The 13,320-nt window shown below is 41.3% G+C and overlaps 1 pseudogene; it reads right to left on the bottom strand.

The window, feature by feature from the left end:
- Nucleotides 1–1,641: 1,641 nt before the first annotated feature.
- LOC122031205 lies at nt 1,642–12,786 on the bottom strand (annotated as a pseudogene).
- Between the last annotated feature and the right edge of the window lie 534 nt (nt 12,787–13,320).

Genomic DNA, 13,320 nt, shown 5'->3' with positions numbered 1-13,320 from the left:
ATAAAATATGGATTTTAATAAATTATCTTTACATACCAAGTTTAGAAAGAATTTGATTTCGGTTTCTAAACTATCGAAGAATAGATATTCTATCTATTTTGATAATAAACTTGTTATCAAGAAAATAGGAAAGATATCTGTTCTGGTACGTTGGTTGACAATTTATAAATCCAATAACTCCCACAATGTAATAAATGGAAATTAGTAACACATCTTCTAACTTTAATAAGAAAAAGGAACCTTCGGAAATGAACCAATCACATCCTTGGCAGTCTAAGGTTAGGTTATATTAACTTGAGTAAGATTCAAAGGATAAAAACCAATGAACTCTTAGGTTTATTGGTAGTGGAAATCTTTCCAATCCTGCAGGTCTTACTTGGAAAGAAAAATAACCAAGAAACTTTTAAAGTCTAAGGGGTATAGAGCCGAGGATGTGTTGGAATTGGTTCATTCTGATTTATGTGGTCCTATGACTATCCAGACAATAGGTAGGTTCGAATATTTTGTCTATTTTATAGACAACTATTTGAGATATATATACATTTACTTGATGCACCGCAAGACTAAGTGCTTTGATTAGTTCAAAGAGTACAATGCTGATACGGAGAAACGTCAAACTAAAAGTATCAAGTCACTATGGTAATATCGTAGTGGCGAGTACTTCTTGGGAGAATTTAGGAGTCACTTATCAGAAGAGAGGATTTAATCCCAACTAACTGCATCTAGGGTTTGCAGAATAATTGATAAATAAAAACTATTGCAATTGTAATCAGTGGCTGACATTTATTGAGAATATACATAGTGCAAAGTTTTCCCATAAGAAGCATCTTGATCATAAGAACTTGCTCTTGCAAACATATTACCCATATGGTATATACTAAAATGGCATGTTGAGCGTTTTATTAATAACAACAGCTAGGTATCCAGTCTATCAGTTGAGAAATAAAGTTAAAACCAGCATGATCAGAAGTTAAGAAATCATTCTAGTCGATTTCAGGCAACTAGACAATAAGAAATATTTGACCAACTTCAGTGATGAAATGAGTAGACGCAATACTAGAGTTTGGCAGGATATCCCATAAAATGTCTGAGGAAAGAGAATAATTACTAGATTTAATATGATGAATTTTACTTTAAATCAAACCACAAAAAAAAAAAAACTAAAATCACAATTGAATAAAAAAAATGTAAACCTTACCACACAGTTGATAGGTCAGATATTGTTTTGCTAAATAAATTTACTACGTTATGAAAACCCCCTGATCTCCCATAAGCTGTAACACTTCTTGCTCTATGTCATGAACAACCCAAATTAAGTACATGAACATGGAAAAGCGTGCTTGTAGTGGGTATCTATTTAGCTCAATTAACTAGTAGATATGTTCCATATTTGTCGTCTTGTAAAAAATTCAAAAAATTCATTAAAGGCAAGACCTACAAAGTCACTTCAAATCTCCTGAATGTTAGCCACAAGAAAGTTAAACAATTTTGAAGAAAGAGAAACCAATTTTCAAGATAATAACAATTTAATTTTCTATCTAAATCACAAAAGCTTCATGTATACACATGATAAGCAAAAAGGTAAACAAAACTATATCATGTATTGAAAAATAAGATTCCAAGATAGGTAAAGTTATTGGCTTACGGAGCCATCCAATGGTATGTTCCAGTCTCCGGCGTCATCCCTTCAGTTTTCACCTCGATACGAGCCACTCCAAAATCAGCAATCTTTATAGATTTGCCTGTGAATATGAGAAGGTTATCCGACTTGAGATCCCTGTATATAAATCCAAGCCTGTGCACATATGCCATACCCCTTGCAACGTCAAGAGCCTGTCTTACTGCCAACCTAAGAGGCACTGATCGATTCTGCCTCTATTGTAGAAATGAGAGCACTATATTTGCACCAAAATAGCAAGCATGTAATAAACAGGTAAATAAAAGAATAAGGTTCAGAAATTGTTATCTCCTCCGGTTGAAGTGTCGGCGTGCCGACTGTCTTTAGAAAATTTATTGCCGCCCACGGTGCAGAGGCTCTCCGACAAAATTCTCCCAAGATCCGACAACCACTTGCGTCGTCCGTAGGTGCACTCCAAGACGAACGTCGCACTCGGACTCAACCTCAGATTGCTAAACACCAAGCCTCAGGACAAGGAAAACTAGAGCACGCAGAGAGGGAAGGAGGAGAGAGCAGATTGCTCGAGAGAGGATGAAACATACTGCTTGAGTGCGCAGGTATTTATTCACCCTGAAGCAGTAGCACTGCTTCGCGAGCGAACCAAAGTGTCGGGAAAGAACCAACGCTTCGCGAGCGAACCAAAGCGTCGGTTCCCTCCTTCACTCGCGGGACAGAACCAATGCTACTGCTTTCGCCAGCGAAAAGACTGGCAAAAACATACCAGGCCGCCTGTGAGCGTGAGGCCCACGAGCTGGGGATTTGCCTCCCCCCCTGCGCGCGATGATCGCGTGCGTCGCGCCCGGTTTATAGATTTCCGGCTTGAACCCCCGAAACCACCTGATTTGGGCTCGGCCCGCGCATGTGTGTAGGTCCCCTTAACTTTGCTAAGCAAGGAAGGGCTCCATATATAAGGTCTTCTAACCTTCTTAACTTAGCAATGTGGGACTAAATGTATACACATATGCATTACCATAAGAACAAAAACCAAGGAAAATAGTTTGAATTAAAAACACAAAACTCAACAATCCCCCACTAATTCAAATTATTTTGGTTGAAAACAAAGACTTGTCCTGAGGCTGGGTTGCAATGAGCTTTTAGTGAAAATACCTTCCGGTTTGAATTTTCACCTAAGTACACCAATCTTATTCACATAGGATTGAAGTGAACTCAATCTTGAACTTAAACCTTTTATATGTGAAAATCAATTGGTAACAACTCATCACGGGCGACGGTTGAATCCTTTTGGGTTGGTGCATTACGGCCATGCCACCGAATCTTGTTTCATAAGTGCTAAGGAGAGTTGCCTAAGCCCCCCACACTGCGGCCCCACAGTTACACTTACATAGGTGAGTTCTCCAAGGATGTACTGTGAGCATCCTGTCATTAAGACCTTGAACTCATTAAGAGCTCCTAAGCTCATCCTTACTAGCAGTCAAGCATCTATCCAGGGAAGAGGCTATGAGATTACATCTCAATCAATTTGATGCTTACGGTTCACCCTTATAACTTGTTTATACCACATTCAACCTACTTCTTGGGATCTCCAATCATATAGGTTGGGTTGTCATTATAGATGAAAATAGGATAGGCCTCAGTCCCATTCCCTTACTGGATCTCTTGATTTTCTCGTAATCAAGTCCTTAGTGAGTATGTCAGCAATATTGTCCTTTGAACTTACAAAGTCCAATGACACCACTCCAAGAGACACTAACTCACGAATAGACTTTAATCTTATTCGTACATGTCTCTTCTGTTTCTGGTTATACTTGGAGCTTCTAATCTGAGCTATTGTTGTTTGATTATCACAGTGTACTGAAATAGAAAGTATTGGCTTCATCATCAAGAGAATTTCAGAAAGAAGATCCTTAAGTCAATCAGCTTCAGTTACTGTGGTATCCAAAGCACACAATTCTGCCTTAGATGTAGAACGGGTTATAATCGTCTGTTTAACAGACCTCCAAGCAATTGCACCACCTCTAAGTGTAAATACATAACCAGTAACGCCTTTACACCCAGCAATGTCAGCTATCAACTAGCATCACTATATCCCTCCAAGACTGCAGGGAATCTCCCATACCACAAGCCCAAGGATATAGTGTCTCTTAGGTATCTGAGTACTCTGTCTAATGCATCCCAATGCGTTCTGTCCGGACAGCTGGTAAACCTGCTCAATTTCGTTATAGCAAAAGAAATATCAGACCTAGAACAATTTACTAAATACATTAGACTACCTATTATTTGTGAGTATCTTAATTGAGACACTGCCACACCACTCTTATACTTGTGGAGAGTTTTTGAAGGATCATAGGGTGTGACGATAGATTTAACTTGGCTATAGCCATATTTCTCTAATACTCTCTCAACATAGAGTGACTGAGAAATTGCTATTTCATCAGTTGAACGAGTCAACTTCAGCCCTAAAATCATGTTAGAACAAAAAATTATCACTTAAGAGGGCCTTAGTCTCATTAATAATAGAAAGGTTAGAACAAAAAAGTAGGATATCATCTACATATAAACATAAGATAATACAATTATCACCTTTCATTTTAGCATATACACATTTATCAGAGTCATTCATTTCAAAGCCAGACGATAGCATAGCTCTATCAAATTTTTCGTGCCACTGCTTTGGGGCTTGCTTCAAACCATAAAGAGATTTGACTAACCTACAGACTTTATTCTCATTTTCAGAAACTACATGTCCCTCAGGCTGATCCATATATATCTTTTCTTCAAGATCTCCATTAAGGAATGCTGTTTTGACATCCATTTGATGGACCTCAAGATGATATATGGATGCCAATGCTATTAACACTTGGATTGTAGTAATTCTGATAACAGGAGAATAAGTGTCAAAATAGTCAATCCCTTCTTTCTGTTTGAATCCCTTAGCAACTAGGCGGACTTTGAATTTATCTACTGACCCATCAGGTTTTAGTTTTCTCTTAAACACCCATTTACATCCTATAATGGTACACCCAGGAGGTAAATCTACCAACTCCCAAGTGGCATTAGAGATAATAGAGTTCATTTCACTTTTAATGACCTCTTTCTAGTGCTTAGCTTCAGGAGAAGTCATAGCATCTTTATATGTCACAGGGTCACCTTCTATATTATAGGTGATAAAGTCCTGGCCTAAATCCGTAGACACACGTTGTCTTTTGCTCCTTCTCAGTTCTGTATACTCACTAGATTCATCTAGTTTAGAGTGACTTGAGGAAGGTGTACCTACTACGGATAATGGGACCTCTATGGCAGCAGGCTTATCTCTAGTAGGAATACCAGATATAGACTGAGGTGTTCTCGTCTTCATAGGAAATATATCCTCAAAAAATGTAGCATCGTGAAGTTCTACAATAGTATTTGCATCTATTCCAAAAATTTCTAATTTAATAATCAGAAACTTATATGCAATACTATTTTGAGCATAACCCAAGAAGATACCATCTACGGTCTTTGGACCAAGTTTTTTCCTTCTGTGTTCAGGTACTAGTACCTTTGCAAGGCACCCCCACACTTTAAGGTATTTCAAACTTATCCTTCGGCCTTTCCAAAGCTCATATGGGCTTTTATCCCTAGACTTCATGGGGACTCTATTTAACACATGGCATGCAGTATATAGAGCCCCCCCAACATGAAGTTGGGTAATCCAGAACTGCCTAACATGGAATTAATCGTATCTTCAAGGGTTCGATTTTTTCGTTCTACTATACCGTTGGATTGAGGACTATATGGAATAATTACCTCGTGAATTATATCTGCATCTTGACAAAAATTTTGAAACAAGTTCGAGGAAAACTCTCCACCCCTATCAGACCTTAACGTCTTAATAAATTTATTTGTTTGATTCTCAGCTTCAGATTTAAAAACTATAAATTTATCTAAAGCTTCATCCTTAGTTTTTAGCAAATAAACATAACAATAACGAGAGTGATCATCAATGAAGTTAATGAAATACTGTTTATGGTCTCTCGTTATCACATCATTAAACTCACAACAATCAGTATGAATCAATTCTAAAATATTAGAATTTCTATCAACTGAATTGAAGGGTTTACGGGGTTGTTTATATTGCACACAAACTTCATATTTTTTATTATCATTTATAGCATGCTTAGGAATCATGTCTAGATTCATCATCCTTTTTACGGTATTAAAATTGACATGTCCTAATCTGTCATGCCATATATCATAAGACTCAATGTTATATGAACAACCAATATCAATAGATTTATTTAAAGTAGCATTTTCTACATTGAGTTTAAATGAACCTTCATTAAGGTAACCTTTTCCAACAAATGTTCCTAAATGTAATATTACAACTTTATTACATTTAAAGTTCAACTCATAAATATCGCGGACTAATTTTGACCCACTAATCAAATTCCGATGGACCGCTGGAACATGATGCACCTCATGCAGTGACAGGACTTTTCCAGAGGTGAACCTCAGGTCAACTTGTCCTATCCCAAACACCCTAGCTGCAGAATGGTTCCCCATGGTCACGGAAGTTCCTTCAATTACCTGATAAGTAAGGAAGGCAGAGCGATCAATACAACAGTGCACATTAGCACTTGTATCAACTAACCATTCATTGGGTTGATAGATCAAGTTTAGTTCGGGTTTGAAGGTAATAAACCTATTGCTGGTGCCGTCACTAGCAGTCACAACATTTGCTTGTGCTTTGGTGTTGGACATATTGCTCAGGTTTTTCTTCTTAGGGCAGAATTTGACATAATGTCCAACTTGTCCACATGCCCAGCATGGCTTGGTTTCATTTTTCTTTTGAATATTTGGTTTGGGTTTCATCTTGTTCTTCATTTTTTGATTTTTGAATTTTTTCTTGTCAGATGAGACTACTACCATTTGCCTTTGAAATAAAATCCATAGGTATTCTTTTATCATCATCTTTATGTTACTTTCGATGTTCTTCTTCGATATTTAAGGCAATCATCAAATCTTCTAGAGAGATTTTACCTCTCCTATGTTTAAGAGTCATGCCAAAATCTTCCCAACTCAGAGGCAATTTTTCAATGATAGACAAGACCTAAAATTTTTTGGGTAATGACATATCTCCTTCAGCAAGACCATGAATTTGAACTTGGAATTCATATGTATGCTCAACCACAGATTTCCCTTCAACCATTTTGAAGTTTAGGAATTTTGTCATAGTGTACTTTTCTAAACCAGAATTTTCGGAATTGTATTTTTTTATCCAAAGATTTCCATAGCTCTTTAGCCGAAGCTGTTGAGCAGTACACATCAAATAGTGCGTCTGAGAGGGCACACAGAATCCTCCCATGGCAGAGATTATCCCTTTGCTTAAACCTCTGTAAGGTAGTACTATATGCAGGTTCCTCTTCATCAGGTGAAGGAGGATCTGTTTCTATAACGGAGAATAGCCCTAGCGTAGTAAGCCAAAATTTCATCCGTTGTTCCCAACGTCTAAAGTTTTGCTCGAAAAATCTCTCGGGTCTGGCGCTAGCCTCATTAGACCCCGTTACCCTATCATTCATCATGTCTATTGATGCTTATAATAAATTCTCTAAATTTGTTGTAGAAATGAGAGCACTATATTTGCACCAAAATAGCAAGCAAGCAATAAACAGATAAATAAAAGAATAAGGTTCAGAAATTGTTATCTCCTCCGGTTGAAGCGTCGGTGTCACACCCCGGAGGAGTCCCTGTCCGAGAAAATTTCGGCAGCATCTCCCCTGTACGGCGGACAATCTGAAACTTTTCTACATCCTCATATACTTCAGCCACATGCGGCTGGAATAAACAACAATAATAAATAGACAATCACCGCGCAGTTAATATAATTCTCAACCTCTGGCTGACACAACCACGCAGTAATAAGATGACTCGAAATCAACCCTACTCAACTACACTCGTAAAGCTCAAATCCGAAGAACTCACCTCTTCTGCCGTCGAGGCAAGCATGTTGTAGAATAAATCCAAATCATACCAAAAAATTCATCAAACGATAAGACTCCATACAATATCCATAAGTAAAACAATATAAGACTAAAAACAAAGTCTGATAGAGAAACTAAGATAAAATACTATCTCAAGACCAGCAAAGGACGAGCACTACGTGCAGATGGGGACTAGTGACTGGAACTGCTCCGGACAGCCTCAACCTGAAAATATAACAACAATGGAGGTGGGATGAGTCCAACACTCAGCAGGTACAACTGATATGCAAAATAAAGTAAATAACAGACAACACTAATCATGCGTACAGTCTCCTGAATTCGAGAAGGATAAATGCATTTGAAACAAAAACAGGAGAAAATTGTACTAACCAGGATCAAGGTATAAAGGTAACTGGGTCATCAGACCGAGAGTGTCATAATCCTGTATGCATGTCAATCATATGCATCCAAATAAATGCAGCAAGTAAATGCAGCAAACACAAACAATAAACGCATCATGCATATGATGCCAATGACATGGTCACCCCTGACGCCAGTCAGCCATCTCACACACAATGGTGAGTCCGAGTGGGTAGGGCTGTGACAACCGTGCACTCTGACATCACTGCCCCTGATGAGTGACCGAGTGGACGGGATGCTGTCGGAGTACACACATACTCCTACCCCGAAATAATAAATGGGGGAGCGCAATACTCTCATCTCCCGGTACACGATGACAGAGAGGACTCTCTGCCGGCTACTACGCTGAGTCACACTACCCATGAACGGACCAACGGAGCCAAACAAAGTCCAACTGTCTGCCGGCTACTACGCGGATGAATAAACCAGCGGAGCCAAACAGAGCAGAACCGTCTGCCGGCTACCATGCTGAGTCACCAGACCCACGGAGCCAAACAGCAGAACTGCCACACACCTGTCTGATATACTACTAACCCATGAGTGGTGGTGTGTACAGATACATGCAACTGGCGATGCGCTCACAATAATGGAGCAGACAACCGCACAGCATGCAATCATGCAAGATGATGCATGACTCTAAACATGGCAATATCATGAATAGCATAGCAAGATCCATACATAAATAAAAGGTATACCACAAGTCAATGTATCAGATGGAAGGTACACAAACAGATAGGGTATCAAATAAACCCTAGGTCCTGAACATAAGGTATCATATGGTTGGGTCACTACCTAAAGCATGTATGGTCAGATAAATAATAACATGCAGTGCATAATAAGTAAACAAGCAACATGTAACAGATCATGTAGTGACCAACCAAAACAAATGGAAAACACAATCATTGCTATATGTTAAACACTTTATTATGCATATCAAAAGACATAAGTCAAAGTACCCGCCTCCAATAAAGTGGTCCAATCCGGCAATCAAGATACTCGTCGAGATACCGTCCCGAATCAAAGTCCTGTGTCGAACATATAGATATATTTTATTTAGCTACAATTCAAATGAATTTAAATAGCTTAATAAAATCCACGAAACTAAATCAGGGAAAACCTTAATTAACATAACCAATTGCCTACCCAAAATTAAATCTAACCATTGACTAAGGTTAATGGTCTTAACCCTAATTGTTCCATTAGTTTCATTTAAAACCAACTCAATCTACCACAAGGATCCCCATCAATGTATCATCCTATAACCAAATTAGGTACGTATCAATTCATACATAAAACACATTTTCACCTCAAATCACAGCTGGAGAAGATTCGCTATTGCAGCACAGTAGACGAAGTTGCTGCCAATAATCCTATCCGGAGCAAGGTGGAACCGTTGCCTAGCAAGTCAACCCTTCCAAATCAACACCTAGACAAATCAAATGTCTAATTCACAGTGTGTACATGTTCAACCATACAAGACCAAATCAAGGCTCACCTTGGGGGTCTGATCACCTTACTCACTGTCTGCACTTCACAGCAACCCGAGGCTGAGATCCAGCGCTGGAAGGGTAGTGTAGCACAAAGGGAAACAGTGGCACAGAGAACCCGTGTAGGCAAATTGGTTGGCTACCGACGCTAGGGCAGAGAGGGACAACAGTCGGCTATGCTCGGATGTCGCTGAAGAGAGGGGTGTTGCGGCTGAGGCTAGGGCACCGGCAACGGAACTGGGCTCGGGTGCCGGCACAGAGAGTCGGCCAGTGATGGCTCTCACAGCGTCAGCATCGGCAGAGGAGAGGAGGAAGGCGTCGGCGTCCCTGATTAGGGCATAATGTGGAGATGGTCGGCGCTGTCCGGTGCGGCGGCGACACTCTGCAAAAGAAGAGGGCATCGACGGAGTGGTTCAAATCCACGACACAGCGGTCGGCGCTCGGGAGAAGTGAGGAAGAGAGGAAAGGGGATCGACAACCCTCGGCCGCGGCTTTAATCGCGAGAAATCCGTCACGTGCGACGGTTGTTTGCGGCGCTGGTTAGGGTAAGAAGAGGGCGCGGGCGTCGGGCAAGGGAAAAAGGAGAGGAAGCGGTGATAAAATAAATAAAAGAAAAAAATATATAAAAAGAAAAGGAAATATAAACATTTCCTCACTTAAATAGGGTAGCCTAAACAGGCTTTTCCGAGCCCTGTTTTTATCCCCGTTAACTCGTCTGTACGAGCTCTGAAAAATTCCTGAAAATTTTCCAAAAATTCCGGAAAATTCCCTTATCATTATTTCTCTATTTTCCGGTATTTTACATTCTCCCCCACTAATAAAAATTTGGTCCCCAAATTTCGTTATCTACCAATCAACAAGTACTAACAACATGTAAAGAGTATAAATGCTGAACGGTAAACTAAATCACATATCTCAAGTGAAAAGATGGGGATATTGAGCTCGGATCGTATCCTCGAGCTCCCAAGTAGCCTCCTCATCCGAATGATGCTGCCATCCGACTTTAACCAGCCGGATAGTCTTGTTCCGCAACTGTCGCTCCTTCCGGTCCAGAATACGTACCGGAATCTCCTCATAAGTAGCATCAGGCTGAAGGGGAACTGGGATATCTGTCAGCACATGCGTCGGATCAGGTACGTATCTCCGCAGCATAGATACGTGGAATACATCGTGGACGCCTGCCAGGGACGGTGGTAGTGCTAGCCGGTAAGCTACCGCTCCGATCCTCTCCAAGATCTCGAAAGGGCCAATGTATCGCGGAGCTAGCTTACCTCTGAGGCCAAATCTCTTCACCCCTTTCGTGGGTGAAACTCGTAGAAATACATGGTCGCCAACAGAGAACTCCAAGGGTCTGCGTCTCCGATCTACATAACTCTTCTGGCGGTCCTGCGCCTCTGACATCCTCCGTCTGATGGTACGGACCAATTCTGCATCCTGCTGAACTCTATGAGGTCCCAACAACTGGGCCTCTCTAACCTCATCCCAGAGGACGGGTGTCTGACAAGGTCTACCATACAACGCCTCAAACGGTGCCATCTGGATAGCCAAATGGAAGCTGTTGTTATAAGCAAACTCTACCAACGGCAGATGGTCCTCCCAACTGCCTCCGAAATCCATAACACATGACCTCAGCAGGTCCTCTAAAGTCTGAATGGTCCGCACTGACTGTCCATCTGTCTGTGGATGGAAGGTTGTACTGAAACGGAGCTATGTGCCCAAGGCCTGCTGCAGACTCTGCCAGAAACAAGACGTGAACCGTGGATCTCTATCCGAAATGATACTCAATGGAACACCATGTAGTCTGATAATCTCCCGACAATACAGATCTGCCAATTCTGGAATCCTGGCTCGTGCCGAAAAAATATCAGTGAGATGTGTAGGAACGGCTGTCGGGACTGGCGGAAACACTGGAGCTGGTGCTACAGGTGGTACTGGTGCATAAACCGGAGGATCCCCATCTCACTTGGTTACAAGGATTCATAAACTCTAATACTTAAGCCTGGAGGTTTAGAGTTCGAATCCTGGGGGAGGCAAAAAAATCCACTGCCAGAGATGGAAAGTCCTAGTGAGTAACGGCACGGCCAAGGGTCGTCGGTCGACGACATGAGAGGTCGCCAAATGGGCCGACGACATAAAGGGCCGATGGTCGACGACCAGAGGGTCGCCAAATGGGCCAAGAGGGTCGGGTCGTTACAGTCGGCGTGCTGACTGTCTTTAGAGAATTTATTGCCGCCCACGGTGCAGAGCCTCTCCGGCAAAATTCTCCCAAGATCTGACAACCACTCGCATCGTCCGTAGGTGCACTCCAAGACGAACGTCGCACTCGGACTCAACCTCAGATCGCTAAACACCAAGCCTCAGGACAAGGAAAACTAGAGCACGCAGAGAGGGAAGGAGGAGAGAGCAGATTGCTCGAGAGAGGATGAAACAGACTGCTTGAGTGCGCAGGTATTTATTCACCCTGAAGCAGTAGCACTGCTTCGCGAGCGAACCAAAGCGTCGGGACAGAACCAAGCGAACCAAAGTGTCGGTTCCCTCCTTCACTCGCGGGACAAAACCAATGCTACTGCTTTCGCCAGCGAAAAGACTGGCAAAAACAAATCAGGCCGCCTATGACCGTAAGGCCCACAAGCTGGGGATTTGCACCCCCCTGCACGTAATGATCACGTGCGTCGCGCCCGGTTTATGGATTTCCGGCCCGAATCCCCGAAACCACCTGATTTAGGCTCGGCCCGCGCATGCGTGTAGGTCCCCTTAACTTTGCTAAGCAAAGATGGAAGGGCTCTATATATATGGTCTTCCAACCCTCTTAGCTTAGCAATGTGGGACTAAATGTATACACATATGCATTACCATAAGAATAAAAACCAAGGAAAATAGTTTGAATTAAAAACACAAAACTCAACAGCCTCTTCATCAAGAACTGCCTAACAGAACCACCTTTCGCATACTCAGTAACATGCACCAAACAACTGGCTTTCTACAAGCTCCAGTTAGCCTCACAATATTTGGGTGCTTCCAACATCATGACTTCTTGCACAAATTGTTGTTCCATCAACTGTGCTCTCTCAGGGTCGTTCTCCGGCTTCTCAAGTAGTTTAATTGCGACATCTTCTTCGTTGTAGGTTCCCTTGTAAAGTTTCCCGAAGGCACCCTGGGCAAATGGCATGCCCATGTTAAGATTAATGAGATCAAGGGTCCATTCCTCATAACCCTATAGAGTCTCGGCCGGGTGTCGCAGATCTATCAACTGTTGGAATCGGAGCGTAGCGGAATGCATATACTAAATCATGGATCTCTTTGTGGTACATATAGTTTTATACACAATAACATAAAGCATACCTTGAGTGCTCAATAGACGTGAATGATATCACAGACATATAAGAGACTCACGTGTGACTCCTCTAGTGGTATCCACGCACACTAGATCACGAACTTGACACGATCTATTAGGTGCTAGCCTCTTGGATCGACAAAGTCTTGGAAGTACTACCGATCTCTTCCGATGGAAGAACGCGAAGAAGAAGTTTAGGGAGAAATGGAGAGAAAATTTTCATCTGGAATCTTTTCAAGGATGACTACTTATAACCTCTAAAGAATAATAAAAGAGTTAAGGTCTCCATTAATTCTTCATTTATGATCTATATTAATTAGGAAGATGAAAAGTTATGGCCTCCATAAAATTTCCATTTATGACTTTCATTAATTAGGAAGATGAAGAGTTATAGCTCTTCAAATTTCTAAGAATCACAATTATTGTGTCTATCCAAATTCTTTACTCCCTCTTCTTTGAATCAAATAAAACCATATCTGA

Source organism: Zingiber officinale, chromosome 11A (assembly GCF_018446385.1).
Source record: "Zingiber officinale cultivar Zhangliang chromosome 11A, Zo_v1.1, whole genome shotgun sequence".
Taxonomy (NCBI): domain Eukaryota; kingdom Viridiplantae; phylum Streptophyta; class Magnoliopsida; order Zingiberales; family Zingiberaceae; genus Zingiber; species Zingiber officinale.
Note: the sequence above shows the minus strand (reverse complement) of the source record. Positions and strands in the feature narration are given on the sequence as shown.